Source organism: Artemia sp. Qi Xiang Cuo, chromosome 7 (assembly GCF_049724085.1).
Source record: "Artemia sp. Qi Xiang Cuo chromosome 7, ASM4972408v1, whole genome shotgun sequence".
Lineage (NCBI taxonomy): Eukaryota > Metazoa > Arthropoda > Branchiopoda > Anostraca > Artemiidae > Artemia > Artemia sp. Qi Xiang Cuo.
The window spans coordinates 56,064,792-56,079,904 of NC_142800.1; the positions used below are offsets into that span (position 1 = coordinate 56,064,792).

At 35.8% G+C, this 15,113-nt stretch overlaps 1 protein-coding gene across 1 annotated transcript in view; it reads left to right on the forward strand.

The window, feature by feature from the left end:
• The first annotated feature begins 1,927 nt into the window (after window positions 1-1,927).
• The window catches only part of LOC148950466 (uncharacterized), a 100,546-nt gene continuing 87,360 nt past the window's right edge, over window positions 1,928-15,113 (forward strand). Inside the window, exon 1 of the mRNA XM_089091622.1 lies at window positions 1,928-2,061. The gene's annotated coding sequence lies outside the window, so the exon portion shown is untranslated. The remainder of the gene's footprint in view (window positions 2,062-15,113) is intronic.

A 15,113-nucleotide genomic window follows, 5' to 3' on the forward strand; every position in this document is an offset into this window, starting at 1 on the left:
AAAAACGAAAATTTTAATATCTGCCGGTAACAATGACCAAGTTTCAATAATTTCAGAGCCGTGTTTGCCTACAGCACAATTTTTTTCTAAACAAAGGAAATTAAATTGATTACAAACTTGTCTTTGAGAAACTTGCCATAGTCAAATGTGATCAATCAATGTTGAAAAGAGTTGGCCGTGTATAAAAGTCGAAATCTTAAAAACTGAAAAAGTCTTGTACTAGAATTTTTGGACTAAAAATGTTTTAAGTTAACAATTTCTCAGCAGTTAAACTATTAGACTAATTAATAGAAAACACTGAGCTTGGAAGCGTTACAGAAAAAAGAAAACCTCAGAAAATTACAAGTCTTCAAATATTTTTGAAACTAGGCAACAAATCTGATCAATAAAAATTTGATCAAGGATTTTAAAGATAACCGAAAAACTTTCCTGCACTATGTTACTAAAAAATGTCACAGCAGACCCCTGACATACTGAAGAATAGTTAAATTGTTATTGATCCCGAGCTGAAAGTTGAAATTCTCAACCGAAAATTGTCATGTGTTTTTGTCTTCTCCAATTACGGTACTGTTTATCCTTTTCTCCTGTGTATGATGTGTCTTATCACACGAAACCATTTTTAATTACTGATATAATGGTTCAAATGGAACATATGTGTCCTAAAATTAGTAAATCTTCTGGTTCTGACTGCAATCATCCTTGTATCCTGCATGAATATTGAACAGCCTTCTCTTAGCCACTTTCCTTACTATTTAATTTATCACCGAGTCTTTCCAGACTAATATAAGACTGATAAACTGCCCGTAATATTCATGTATGCATGACGTCAGCGTTCTTAAACGTTAACTTCATAAGGTTCTTGAAAAAATAGTCAGTTCTGCAGTTATTCAGCATCTTAAAGAAAATAATCTCCTGCAAAGCTCACAGAATGGTTTTTGTTCTGGAAGATCTATTGATGCCAATCTTCTAGAACCGTATGACTACACTACTGGATTACTTGATGCAAAAGTGACTGCTGACATTATTTTGCTTCACTTTTGCAAAGCTTTCAACAAAGATTGCCATAAGCGACTTGCAATTAACCCGCGTTCAGTCAAGCTCGAAGAGAAATCCCCAAACTAGATTGGATCCTTGATTTTCTTCACAAGAGATCTTGGCGAGTTCAGCTATTTGATGTATCTGATAATATATTCTTTAATCCTCTAGACGAGTAAAGAATTGAATTCATGAGGAAAGGGCACTAGATCTTTCAGTATTCATCATATTTATTAACGATGCTCCTTCTACTGTCAGTAGTAAGCTAACGTTCCAAGTTGACGACTTGAAAGTTTTCGGACCAGTCTTGTATTGTGAAGATCCCACCTTTTTACAAAATAGTCTAAAATTGTTTTTTATTGGGCTGAGGCTTGGATTTTTCAATTTAATATTACCAAGTGCTATATCATTCACTTTGGTAAAAATATCCTGTTGGTCTTATTTTCGTTCAGGTCATCTAATCTCTTCTATGAATGATGAGTGAGATCTTGGTGTCATTATTGACATTTAATTGCAATTAAGTACCCAGGCTGAGGGGTTTTCTGCTGACTGCTGGTGTAAATTCAACTCTGGGGCTAATCAAGCATACCCTCCCCTTGTGTTATCCCAGTGTTACTAGTTTTCTGTATAAAGGACTAGTACGACCCAAGCTCGAAGTTGCAGTGTCTCTAGCCAGACTATATTAAAAAAAAAGTTCTGGAGGACATGCAGACTTATCAGTAAAATGGTAATTCCAAACTCTTCTGCGTAAAAGAAGAAGAAATGATGCAATTTTAAACTTCAAGTCAATGAAGACCAATTTAATGTAACCAGGAAAGAACTTTAAAGTACCGAAAAGCGAAACGAATCGCAAATTTTTCTTTTCGATAGCGCAAGATTTTCAATTTAAACGTTTGATTCATGGAGACAGAGGTATCCATGGATACAATTGTAAACTTAAAAGAGGTGGAATGTTAGCCCAGGTTCTTCAAGGAAAATTAGTTAGTCCTGATCCATTTGATCTTGGATGCACTCTAGATTGACATAGTAAGTAGATAAGTAAATGCAAGCTTCATTGGAAAAGCAGGCATAACCTAGGCTAGGCTAGTCAAAATAAGGTGAACAATTGCTGGTAAACTATTGAGCAGTTCATATTATTGACCTAAAAATAAAGTGAATATACCAATAGATGCCGTTTTTATGCTCTTTCTGAATATAGTAATCACTTTTCTTGCAAATTTTAATTTTAAGCCCTTTTATTACCTTTGAAAATGATAATTTCAATCTATATTTTTTTGATATAAAAATAAGTTATAGGGTAAAATTCTACTTTAGTTATTGTTGTTTACCTTAGAAAGGATTGTTTTAGGAAAATGAAACTTTCAGGGATGGGTCTGCAGGCTAGAGTATGCCCAGGAAGGTATTTTGAAGTTACATACTTCCACTCCTTCTCCCTCTAGAGGGTCCTGAAATTTGCCTACATGATAGGTTGGTAAATATTTACCAAATCATATTAGTGAGTTTCAAATAAGGTGAATATACCATTCAATACCTTTTTCTATGCTGATTACAAATATAACAACCATTTCAGTAAAATTCTACTTTAGCTACTTTTGGCTATCTTGGAATGAGGTTAGGTTAGGAAAATGAGACTTTCAGGGATAGGTCTACAGGCTAAAGTATGTCCCAGGAAGGTATTTTGAAGTTCCTACCTCTGCTCCTTCTCCCTCAAGAGGGTCCTGAAATTTGCCTACAAACCCATTGAAATTTTGACAGAACAACATTTTACCTTTATCTTTAGTTTTCAGTTTCTTTTTCTCTGGCTTTAGCTCTGAAAATGCAATTTTAGTTATTTGAGCAGATTTTTTTAGCCATATCAATGTTTTATTCCCAAAATTTTGGAAATGTATTTGCATATCTTTAAAACCTTATAAATTGGGATTGAGCAAAGTTGTGAAGCTGAAAACAATTTTGTTGTACTTCATTTAAGCAGATCTTTTTTGCAGGGTTTCACTTTTATAACACACAGATATTTAAAGGCCAAAGGCCTCTAAAGAGAGGAGTGGAAGTAGGTGCTTCAAAATACCTTCACGGGACATACTTTAGCTTATAGACTCATCCCTGAAAGTTTCATTTTCCTAACTTAACCCCTTTGTAAGATAGTCAAAAGTAGCTAAAGTATAATTTTACCACCATTTCTATTGGAAATGAATTTTAGCCCCCCCCCCTATATATGTCAAGTCAGGATATATATTTGCACATATGGGGGTGGCAGTTATGTTAGGTTAGGGGGGGGGGGCTGAAATTCATTTCCAATAGAAATGATTATTATATTAGTAATCAGCATAAAAAAAAGGCATTGAATGGTGTATTCACTTTATTCCTAACTCAATAATATGATTTGGTAAATATTTACTGATAGGTGCTCACTGCAAAAAAATTTTGCAGTGAGAAACGATCAGAAAACGATCAGAACCTATTGAAATTTTGACAAAACAATTTTTTACCTTAATTTTCAGTTATCAGTTTCTTTTTTTCTGGCTTTAAGGCTGGGCACATGTAGCTAGTTATGGGAACTGATTTCCAAATCAGTGCTAATTTTAAAAGAAATCAGCATTGATTTGAGCTAGAAAAATTTTCTAGTTTTTGGCGCCAATTTACAAACTCAGTGCTGATCTTCATCATGATCATCACAAAAAAACAGGGATACAGATAAATAGTCAGCCAGAGATGTCTGTGGTGAAAGATCCACTACTGAGCTGAGATCAATCATGCAACTATTAATTAACTCCAGTTGACTATTTATGTCCATGATTCTTTGTTTTGAAAATCTTTTGCAAAAAATTTTTTTTTCAACAAATTTTTCTTACTGTTATTGTTTGTCCACTGAAGCTGAAATTGGTTCCCAAAATTAGCTATGTTTGCTGAGCGCTTTAGTTCTAAAATGCAATTTCTGTTATTTGAGTAGAATTTTAAGCCATATCAATGTTGTTTTTTTTTTTCAAAATTTAGGAAATGTATTTGCATATTTTTAAAACCTTTTAAATTAGGATTGAACAAAGCAGTGAAACTGAAAACAATTTGTTGTTCTTCATTTAAGCAGAAGATCTATTTTGCAAGGTATCACTTTTACAACACACAGATTTTTAAAGGTCATCAAAGGTTAGGACCATCAAGAGGGAGAAGAAGTGGAGGTAGGTACTTTAAAATACCTTCCCAGGACATATTTTAGCCTGTAGTACCATCCCTGAAAGTTTGATTTTTCCTATCCTAACCCCTTTCCAATGCAGCCAAAAGTAGCTAAAGTTGAATTTTACCAGTCATTGCATTTGCTTCAAACTTACATTCTCATTATAAATCTATTTATTAAAAGTTGCATATTTCATCAACATTTATTTGTCAAGATCAATTTGAATAAAAAAATCAAAACAAATCTGCCATGTTTGCTTCTTATTCTGTTAGGCTGCCTAAAAATTGCTGTTTCATCTGTATGTCAAAAATATCAAAGCTGACAGAAGAAACATGGCACATGAAAAATTGGAGAAATTATCTTGGATTTTTATCCAATTTAATTGTGGCAAATCAATGCTTGCAGATTATATAACTTTAGCGAAATGGATTTTGATGAAATAGTAAGTTTGAAACCAATGTCTTAACCCTTTTTATACCAAAAAAAAACATTGAAAAAGTTATCATTTTAAAGGGTCCAAAAAAGGCTTAAAACTGAATCTGGGAGAAAAGCAATTATCAGAAAGAGCATAAAAATGGTATCTAGTGGTATGTTCACTTTATTTGTAGGCAAGGCTGTACCATACCCAGGATTTTTTTGTCAGGGGTGGGGGTTTTACTCAAAGATTTTTTTTTAGGGGGGGGGCGGGGTTACACAAAGAACGCCTAAAAAATCTGTTTATATCCGTTTTTGTTACATTTTTACAAGTCAGAAAAACATTTGGAGGGGGGGGGGGTTGAAACCCCCTTAACCCTCCAGGGTACATCCTTGTTTGTAGGTCAATAATATTAATGGCTCAATATTTACCCAATTGCTGCCTAGACAGGCATTCAATATTTTAAAGAAAGCAATGGGATTAGGAATGAATGTTGCCAAGAAGTTTCCAAGGAGGATTTTTACTAAATTTTAATTGCATATTTTTATGATATTTCAAAATATAGGCTAGAAATTGTTTCTGTGACAGTCAATACCAATAGCCTAATAGAAATGCATTGCTTCACTTAACTGTCTATATGCTTAACTTTAAATCTACAGAAGGATAAATTGCAGCTTATTGAGCTCTGAATTGCAGTGAGAAACTATTTAATTAAGAAGACCTATAGTACAGTCAATCTAGCATCAAATAGGACTCGACCGCAAACAATTTGCAACAGAAATGATTTTTACACCATCTTGTAGAGAAAAAAAACTGTACAACATATCAAAAGTTGAGAAACCCAGCGGGGTGCAAAATAAGTGTTTTTTAGCGTTTTCCGTTTGTTTTTTGTTGTTTTTAGCGGAAATTTTCCGTTATCCTAGAGCTTAGCATTTACTTCATGGGAGACATGTTTCTGAACTAGTTTTGTGTGCTGAATTCGAATATCAAATCAGATTCAAGTTATGTCCCACCGTTAGTGTTTCACATTCATCACCAAACAAGAAATTTGTATTTTGTGGCCATATTTCCCTTTTTTCGTCCTTTGGGGCGAATGAAGTCAGGAATAACGTCGCCCTATCGACTGAATACTATATTTTTGGAAAGTTTCGTACATTCTAAGATTGTCATCATTAAGGTTAGTTGATAGTGCTCTACATGCCATGCTGCTCTCCGAGTTATTTGACGATGATCCCTGTTCAGAACCTGAAACAAAGTTAGGCACTAAAGAAGTTGCAGACCTCAAAACACTATACAGCAAGCTAATGAATGGAGAGGCAACAATGACGGAGGTTGAAGAAAATCCTGCACTCAAGCGGATCAAAGGTTTTGTCGACCAGAAGATACTTGATCTGTCTCAGCACAGAACTTCAAAGCTGTGGTTTCAGCTTATGAATATGGTTGGGATACTTCGTTCTTTCATCAAAGCTGAGCAGATGGGGCTTTGGGACTTACACCTAATGTCTGTGTCTGAAATGCTCCCTTTTCTTGTGGCCTGTGGTCACAACAACTATGCCAAATCATGCCGAATATACCTTCAGAAGATGGTGAAGCTTGAAGAAACCCATCCTACTGTTCATAGTTCATTCCAACAAGGAATGCACGTCGTCAGACGATCTGATCGCTATTGGGCTGGCTTTTCGACGGATCTAGTTATTGAACAAGAGCTTATGTGCTCGATGAAAACAGCAGGCGGACTGACTAGGGGTACGGGCATGACTGAAACCCAGAGGTCGCTGTGGGTTTTAGCATGCCCAACCTGCTCTGCTGTTAACCTCCTAATGAAAGATCTGACGCGAATTCTCTATGGGACAAGCGAGCAGCACAAGGAGAACGCAGGCCCCAGACAAGAACAAGACTTCAAGGATACGCAGGCGATGGTCACGTACTTTGAAAATGGCTCACCATTCGGAGGGGATACCCAGCTTAGAAGCATTGCTACCGGTTTGACTGCATATGAATCTGCAAAAGTTGACTGTGCGAAGGCTGTCGGGCTAAAAATCCTTGATGCTATGACTGGAAAAGTGGCGAAGGATTTTGTCTTCCAAAGAAAGGAACAGGCAGTCCAGATAACAACAAAGCAAACAGCTGGAGGAGATTGCAAGCGACTGGATCCAGCTTTGCTATTCCAATGCTTCATTGCGTTAGCCAAAAGGACAAGACTTCCTGAATCAGAGTGCTTCCGGTATGAACTTTGTTCGTATCCCGCTGCTCTGTTTGACAGCTCATTTATGCCGAGAGTGCCGAACAAGGCCGAATTTGCCAAGGCCATTGCACTTGCATGCAAACTCGAAGAAATTCCGTGTGTGCTGAACGACGGGACACACTGCGTACTTGACGGCGGATCTCTATTGCACCGAGTCCCATGGATAAAAAATGACACGTATGCGGGTATCATACAGAGCTACTCTCTGTATATTTCGCGGAAGTACCCTGGCGCAACTGTTGTTTTCGATGGGTATGATAGTGGACCTTCCATCAAAGATATGGCCCATTTGTATCGTAATCGAACGATTGGTCGCGAGGTTTTCTTCACGAATGACATGCGTCTGAAAGTTAAGAAAGAAGAATTTCTCGGGAACAAGAAAAACAAGTCAAGATTCATAAGTGCGCTTGCAGTTCATCTCCGGCAAAAAGGCTATTTTGTAGTCCAAGCCCCCAGTGATGCAGACGTGCCTATTGTAAAAGCTGCTATCGAATCAGCTAAACAGAAGGTAACTGCCGTTATTAGAGAAGATACGGATCTTCTGGTCCTTCTCTTCTACCACTGTGATGTCTCCACTAACAAGGATGTCTCCACTAACTTCGCCCCAGAGCCAAAGAAAAATAAAGAGCGAAGGTGCTTGGATGTTCATGAAATGAAAAAAAGATTAGGCCACGAAGTATGTGGTCTGATCCTCTTTGCCTATGCATTCCTTGGGTGTGATTCTACATCACGTGTCCACAACATCAGAAAAGGTCTTACCCTGAAAAAAGTGATATAAGACGAAAGTTTTCGAGCATCTGCCAAGGTCTTTATGAAGAAGGCAGCAACAAAAATCGAAGTCAAGGAAGCCGGAGAAGACGCACTTCTTATGATATATGGTGGAAAGAAGGGGGGAAATCTGAACGAGCTTTGAAAGCAGCTCTTCAAAAGAAAGCTCGTCACAGCAACGGCTTTTGTTCACCCAGAGCAGCTACCTCCCACATCCAACTCTGCAGCATTTCAGAGCTATAGAGTTTACTTTCAGGTACACGCCTGGAATGACGACCGTAATCTAGAATTGGACCCTCAAGAGTGGGGCTGGAAGGACCAAAATGGTACATTATACCCTGTGATGACAGACCTAGCCCTAGCACCTCCCCAACTTCTTAAGATTGTTAAGTGTTCCTGCCGTTCAAACTGCACCTCTGCTCGGTGCACTTGTGTCAGAAACGGCATGTCTTGCACTCTCGCGTGCAAAACTTGTCAGGGAGCAGAATGTGATGATTCTCCCAAATCAGAAGATCTCATCGACGATCTCGACGACGAAGTTTCAAACTACACTGCCAGTGATTAATGTCGCAAGTCATTTGAAAAGTTGCCTGCTTTTTACCAATGTGATTTTTGTTACCTGTGATTTTAGTCAGTTAATACATTAAAAGATGATTGATTATTTTGAAGAAACCTTTTGGTGATGAATGTGAAACACTGTCAGTTGAACATATCCTTTATCTGATGTGATATTCGAGTTCATCGCATAAAACTACTCAAGAAATGTGGTCAAACGACTATGTTATAATAGATTCGCGAACTTCGTGAATGGTGATGAATGTGAAACACTTTTGGATCACCGTATCTTAAAGCTGATGTAATATTCGAGTTCAGCACATAAAACTACATCAGAAATGTGTTTCCCATGAAGTAAACTCTAAGCCTTGAGAAAATCGAAAATTTAGGCTTAAAAACGAAAAATAAAACACAAAACGCTAAAAAACACTAATTTTACACCGCGCTAGGTTTCTCAACTTTTAATATGTTGTACAGTTTTTTTTTCTCTACAAGATGGTGTAAAAATCATTTCTGTTGCAATTTGTTTGCGGTCAAACCTTATATTGCCTAGGTTTCAATATGTGTTTTGGTTGCATTTCAAATAATTGCAATTGCCTATTGAATACCAAAAATTAAAAAAATAGATTGCAATAAGCTTACTGTACACAGAGGTTTTTTTTAATGTACTTCCTAAAAGGGTATTTTCTACTGTATTACTGCTCCCCCCCCTCCCTGATGGCAAATATACAGCCCACAATATATAGGTCTATTCACACTTAGTATATTTTGAAAATCAAATAAATAAAATAAGTGTAAATTTAAACAGATCTAGTCCCATGCTATATATAAAGCTATACAGATTTATTTGAGGTTAGATTTATTTGGCATAATAAATCATCCATTCATTAGAAATAAGCACAAAAAATAATGCAAACCATCAGTAAAGTTCTATGTTTATTCCAGTGATATATCTGTTTTTTTAGGAAAAGGGGTTAGAGGGGATTTGTGGGAATAGAATCCAGCATATTTGGAGTCAGGGACATGCCAGGGGGGGAGCAGCACACTGCCTCCCTAATTTTTTGGCATTGGGTGAAAATTTTGCCAATGGCAAAAATTGTGACAGAAATGGGCATCATGGGAAAGCTACAATCCCCATTTCTTATATTTTGTTTCTGTTTAGTTCCATATATCATGATTTAACATATGTATTTGATTCCCATTTGCTACCCAATTTATGTGGATTTGGTAGTTTTATCCCACTAGTTCCACTTGATTGAAAGTCCAGTGATTTAACATGTTCATTTGGTTCCTATTTGTTGTTGAATTTGGTAGTTGTATTGTAGTAGTTCCAGTCATTTGCAAATTTGGTAATTTGACGAGTTCATTTGGCTTCCATACATTACCAATTATAGTGGATTTGGTAGTTCTATCTCACTAGTTCTACCTATTTGTGAATTCAGTAATTTAAGGTGTTCTTTTTGTTCCCTTTTGCTACTATAGAACGAATTTGGTGAATTTGTTAGTTCTATTGTGCTAGTTTTGATCATTTGCAAATTGGGTAATTTGACATGTTCATTACAATCCACTGGACTCCTATTGCAATTCATTAAACACTCTAAAATTTTGTTGTATTAGGCAGTTTAAAAACAACCAACTTTGGTTGCTCTACTTGTCCTGGTCTGTCACTAAATTTGTCAAAGTTTTTTCTTGGCTCCTATCTGAACTGTGAGCAAACTTGTAGAATTCAAGCATTAGGCCTATCCTGGTATTTAATTGCATTGGTTTAGTACTTCCCCTTACAAGATTCAATAATTTCAGCTGGTTCATATTCATTACTTAACTGTGTAGTTTGGTTATTCATCAGAAATACAACTGAGAGGGTTAATGGAGAATTGGAGACAAATAGATAAAATAGCAGAGAATCCAAAATGCAATACTACAAAAGAAAAATTTCAAAAACAGTAAATTATTGCATTTTTCACAAAAACTTCAACCAATTAAGCAATTGATTTTTCATGAAAGTCATTAGGCTATGGAACAAAAGATGTTTAAATGATGTCTGTTTTTCTCCATATTTTTTAAGAAGAAACAAATAAGTCAATTATACGGAGCTTGAGACTATCCAGCCAGAAGGCCTCACTTCTTAGTCATTTTATTTTTATAAACATACATGACCAGATATTTGACGTCTCTGCTGGAAATTCTGTGTTAACTTAGGATGGAAGTATAAATTTTTCCAGAAATGCAAAAGGTGATTTGGTACTTGTCTGTTAAACAAAACACACTCAAGAATTATGCTGTGTAAAATCTGACAGAAAATGGTTTGCCTCTCTGGGTTCAGTTATGATTTGCTTTTGAGTGAGAAAAACTACAATGTATATATATTCTTTTTAAAATCTAATATATATAGTAAAGGTACCAATGATTTGACAGTTTTTGCAAAAAAAAACAAAAAAGTTTTTATAATCCAGAAGTCCTAATTTAAAGACTTTTGGTTTGAAAAGGGTTTCAGTGTTTAGGAAAAACATCTAGCAATCTAATTATTTGCTGAGAAGTTTGAAGTTTTATCTGAAAAGGGTACAAAACTCCAATTTTCCAAAATTAGAGCATTTTCACCTACAAATTCAACACAACAAAAAGGTTACCTGTTTTCAACACAAGTTGGAACCCAATTTGACACGTGTCAAAATACTTGGGGAATACCTGTGGGTGGAAAAAGTAGAAGTAATAAAACTAACAAAATTGTTTCAAGTATGTAGTATTTAGTATAAAAAAATTGATTAATCATAAGGAATGTGATATAGTGACTTAGATCACATAAATTTTCTTTTTCTAAGTGTTGCATATATGCCACAGGAATAGCATCTCTGAATGCTATCTAGAATGGCCCACTTTCTGTCAGTTTTAATGGCACAGCAAAGATTTGTTCATTGTTGACATTATAAATGTCATCAACATGTGGCCATTTCAAAGTGTGATCTGTGATTCTAATCCACTTGACAATTTTTAGTTTGGACTGTCCTTTGTCAGGTAAGCCCGGAATCCTACCAACAAAATATGGTATCTTGTAGTGTTGGGCGCTATCTTGAATAATTGATATATCAATATTTTTACTTTTGATATTCAATATATCAATATCAATATTTTGGATCAGTTTTTCACTATCTCATGGATTTGCTGAAGTTCAGTAATGCAAATGGTAAATAAAAGGTATTTTGTATAATTTTTTTCGAAATTCAAATAATATAAAATGAAACAATAACAATAGACTTCAATTACATAAATGAATATAATAAAAACCCAGATTTAGAATTATTCGGGCTCAGGAAAAGAGAAAAATAAACTGCTGGCTATTCAAAAATATCAGCATGTCAATGTTTTTCCCTGAGAGTTGGTTCCGCTGTTCAGTGATTATCTGATCAGCCTTGGAAAACACTCTTTAAGAAGGAACACAGGTAGCAGGCACAGACATGAATTTCATTGCAACTTTGTACAGATATTTTTGGGACCCCATAGCACAAGACTTCCACCACTTGAGTTGATAAGTTTCTCTTGAAACTATTGGCTCCCTATTGAAAGCTTGCAGAGCCATGATATATTCGGCTGATGTCGAAGCATGTCCTGTATTGACTATAAGGACTTCATTGTGTGAACCCCACAAACCGGCTTGATTCTGATATGACTGCATTGCAGGGATTGCGATGGTCCTTGTATCTTCTGGTTTTGCTCTCAACTTGTAGAAGATTGTCAAGTGAAATATACATTTTCTTGAAATGCAGGTCAAGGTATGTGGGAATTGTGACGGGTGTGACTTGACCAAGGCTTATAAACCTACAATGCATTTTATTCAGCAAATCCTTTTAAAGCTCATCAGCCACATCTGAGAATCCACCTAAATCTACCTGAACAAGGTGGCATCTCAAAATCATAGACAAAGGCAGGACTTTCAAGATGGAAGGATAGCTTTCAGAAGAGAAATCAATAGTTGCCTCTTCAAAGGATGTAAGCACTGTAATCACGTTTGAAATTACACCCCACTCACTATCAGTGAGTATGAGGTCCACTTTACTGAGAAGAACAAGCAAACTTGTTACCGTACCAACTCTTTCAAATCTTGTAAACTAAGCAACATAAGCAAATTCCATCTAGTGGTCACATTAGGTTTTAGTTTTATGGTGCAAACATTGTCAATAGAGATTTGAACCTAGTGCAACATAGTGCAACACTACATTTGAAAAAGGTGACAATATTTCTAGCCTTTTGGACGAATGGCAACAATTCAGCAGTATCATTAATAGCATCCCCCACAATCAAATTTAGAGTATGTGCAAAGCACAAAACATGTGTCCATCCTGTACCTACTTGGGATGCAGCATCCTTTACAGCCCAAACTACATTTGGTGCATTAGCAGTTACTACAGCAACAACCTTTTCCTTGATCTTCCACTCAGTGGCAATTTTCGTAAGGTGAGCCTTAGTAGCATCAGCGGTATATTATACATGTATAGTTATAATTAAGCTAGATTACCTTATCTTAATTTATCTGTGGCAGATAGCTCCTTTTCCTTGACAAATTTTTCAGATTGAGAAATATCACCCTGTCTGATTGGTTAGTTTAGCTTTGATAACATTCAAAATTTGAACTTTTCATTATAACATCATTTGTTGTGAACTAGTCATTCTCAGTTGGTAATAATTCATATGTATCTAACTTGGGAGCCAAAATTGAATTCTTGCAAAAAAGATGCTAGGGTAAGATTTAAGATAAGGATAAATAAAATCAATTATAGATGAAAGAATCTCCAAAAACCTGCAAGAGATATATGCTGAAAATTTGCAGAATTCATGTGGTAGATTGTGGTGGATTTTCTGCGGGGTTAGAGATTTGTAAAAAATAATGGTTTCGATATCAATTTTTGACCCAATATTCCATATCGATATTAAATATCGCCCAACACTAGCACTTTGCTTTTTTTGTCGCTAAAGAAAACGGCATAGCATTTGTCAAGCATAGCATAGCACTTGATAGCACTTACACAAGCATAGCACTTGATAAGTGCTAAGGAAAGGGAAAAATGACTTCCATGTGAACCTCTGCAAATTTTGGCAGTAGCTGGCACCCATAAATTTGACAGCTATATTTTTGTCAGTGGATCCTGGGATTTTGACACCAATTATTTCTTATTTGTTTTACATGTTCAGTGAAGTTTTGACAATCACCAATAGTTTGACAGGGTCTGTTGTTGTCTGTCAAAAATTTCAACAAGGTTACTACAAGATATTTGCAAAAGCAACAAATCAGTTTATATAAGCCATTATCTACGTTTGAATTTGACTAAAGGAACATTTTTAGTGCGCCTGGTATTCCACTACATTAAACAAGGATTTCAACACTGGGAACCTAGTTTCAACAATCTAATATTTGCTGTCATTTTACTTTAATTTTATCAAGAAAAAGCTTGTGTGACTAGAATTCAGATAAAATCAGATATATCTTGATGCTTTGGTGCTAATACAAAATTTTTTTTTGCAATAAATAACCAAGTAACAGCAGTTTCAACATTGCATACCTGAAAAATTGTTTTTAGCTCCTTTCTTGTCATAAACAGGAAACTGACTGAATTAAAGTTCTTTTCTTATCTGGGTGTACCAGATATTGTGTCCATGTTTCCTATCCTTGAAATACAAAAATGGCTTCAAGAGATGGCAGTCCAAGTCATGGCTAAGCAGAGTTATTCTGTTTTGAAGGAAAAGTTTGACAGGGGTTCCAAAATTGCACTGTCAAATCATTGGTACCTTTACCCTAGAGGTGTTTAGGGGTTAGGTATTTAATATAATGTGTTCTGCATGGCCTGCTTTCCATAATTCTCTGTCATAGTTTCCATAATTTTGTCTCTAAAGTATTATAATATCTTCAATTTTTGGTATATTTCATTAGGATTAACCTAACTTCACTTATTGGGTGTGTGTTCTGTTTAACAGACTAGTACCAATAATTTTTCTCTCAACTTGTCAAATCAATCAATTTTCGATTTAGTTAAAAAAAAAAAAAAAAAAAATGAAAGCAGCTTTACTCCAGCTTGATGCGAATTTTTACCATTCTATATAACTATTATTTCATCTCCCATTTAATCTGTTTTGTAAATTTTTCCAGTCCCCCTTTGAAGCTTCTTATGAGTTAGAGTTATCATTCCTTTATCTTACCCAAGTTAGGTGTTCAGCACCTTCAAAATCAATAAAAATTAATGTGTTGGACTATTTTTGTTAGTCAAATGGCCAATTTGAAATGGGTTCAAAAGAAAGGTGGAGCAGAATTTTGTGCATAGTTAGATTTCTTCTGAGCAACTTACTAGGCCTAGTGGTTTTGTGAAATTAGCTTGAATTGTCATTGTTCTGACATGTTTCTGTAACCAACCCAACTGTTCAACCATCAAATGCTATGAATGTGACACTAAAATAAATAAAGATGATTTTAAAGGTCATGTTTGTTGTAATCATAGGCAGCGCACTAGTGCTGAATAAGTAAAGAACGATGTGGGCAAAATGTGTGTTTTTTTTTTCCCAATACCCGGGCACTTCGTATCGAAGGAGTTGTCGTAGAAAGTTTGAAAAGGGCTCATTCGATTGCAAATTGGAGTGGCTAGTGCCCTTTTTAATAGTCGAAAGTGATTGGAGGGCAAATAGCCCCCCTCCCCCCCCTCCAACGTCCATCATTCCCCCAAACACATCCAATCAAAATTTTGAGATAGTCATTTTGTTCAGCGTAGTTGATTTCCACATAGAAAATATATTTTTGAGGAGGACACTCCCTCACAACCCTTGGGGCAAGGGTTTTAAGTTATGCCTGGGGGCATATAAGGTTTTTATAGAAAGTGTTGTCGTAGAAATTTCAAAAAAAGCTCATTCGATTGGAAATTCAAAGGGCTTGTGCCCTTTTTAATAGT